The 1,448-nt window shown below is 43.1% G+C and overlaps 1 long non-coding RNA gene across 1 annotated transcript; it reads right to left on the bottom strand.

The window, feature by feature from the left end:
- Positions 1-312: 312 nt before the first annotated feature.
- Positions 313-981, bottom strand: LOC114863087 (uncharacterized). Its single transcript, XR_003787107.2, has 2 exons — positions 738-981; positions 313-565 (listed from the first exon to the last, which is right to left on the bottom strand). It is a non-coding gene; the product is annotated as an uncharacterized LOC114863087 (long non-coding RNA).
- Between the last annotated feature and the right edge of the window lie 467 nt (positions 982-1,448).

Here is a 1,448-nt window from a genome sequence, read left to right as displayed (position 1 = left end):
GAACAAACGAATGAGGTCATGGCTGGATTTTAGACACTGAGATGAAGAAATGATAATGACTTGTTTTTGTTATAATTTTTTAATATATTTACTTTCCTACCATAAATAACACCAGATTATGTACGCAGCACTTTCAAGAGCGTTAGGTACCAAAGAAATGCAGCAGTGTCTGTTTTTCAGTTCTGCTTGTAAAATAAACCAAATTATGTGCTGCACAAAACCAGAATACATCAGAATTAGTAATTCTTGCACCTGCTGTCCTGAGAAAAAGAGAGGCACAAAATAAGTTGACATAATTGTTCCAGACATGTCTTGGGTAAAGAATTTATCATTCTTTGGGCAAAGGTGTTTATTAAGTCTTTATTCCCACATGCAGTGTGTTTTAAAAGTGGAAATGAACAACGTGAAATCGTGCAAGTCATCGATTTAAGCACAAGGGCGATGAAGGACCACCCATGTTTTCCTCTGTTGGCGTTGTTTACGATCACTGCAATCTTCCCACCTATCGGTCTTCTCTCTCTCACACTGTCAGGCTTCCTGATATGGCGGACCCACATGTACGGCACTTGAGACAGGCAGGTAAAGGGTAAAGGCTTTAATCAGATCCAGCAAAACAGTCCAAGGGTCAGTTAACAGGCAATCAGATCAGGTGATGGTACAGACAAGGTGTAGGCAGAATCAGAGGTCCGACAGGCGTTGATTGGAACCAGGTAGACAGATCAGGCTTAGAGACTTACAGGTAACCAGGCGGACAAAACAGGCGACGGTACAGGCAGGGGTCAGGCAGGCTCAAAAACAAACAAGGTCGGTTCAGGGTTCTATCACTGGGTCAATCAGAGTAATGCTGGAAAGTGGTGAAATCACGCGACAATCTGGCAGAGGACTGAAGTGAGTACTGGAGATTAAATACAGAGTAGATTACTAATTGAATGCAGCTGTGTGGGTCATGTGACAATGTGTGAAGCTCAGACTAGACCTGAAAGCGTAGTAACTGGAAGGGATTCAAAATAAAACAGGAAACAGAACAAAAAGGCAGTGAATGAGTCCAGAGTGTGACACACACAAGCACACACACACACGCACACACACACACACTGCATGGTTATTCATTTAGAAGTTGCGCTAAAGCACCATATGGAAACATGTTCAAGGGTACTCTGCATACGCTTGTGACTGTTCAGTGCATGTGTGTGACTTTGAAGAGCGTCTCAGAAGACTGACAGTGGAGCCAGCCACCGAATTAAAATGCAGGTCACTACAGTGCATGTATATCTTGGTTGTTGGTTATGTAGGTTGTGCTACTCTCTGGCGGTCGTGCTGTGCCGGGAATGCAAAACCATTCATCATGTCAAGCATTCTGATAAAATTTAACCCCATCCTCCTTCTTCCTCTCTCCTACTATGATCAAAGTATGCCTGGAAATCGCTTACTTTCATGCAGCCCTATTT

Source organism: Betta splendens, chromosome 9, assembly GCF_900634795.4.
Source record: "Betta splendens chromosome 9, fBetSpl5.4, whole genome shotgun sequence".
NCBI classification, from domain to species: Eukaryota; Metazoa; Chordata; class Actinopteri; order Anabantiformes; family Osphronemidae; genus Betta; species Betta splendens.
Note: the sequence above shows the minus strand (reverse complement) of the source record. Positions and strands in the feature narration are given on the sequence as shown.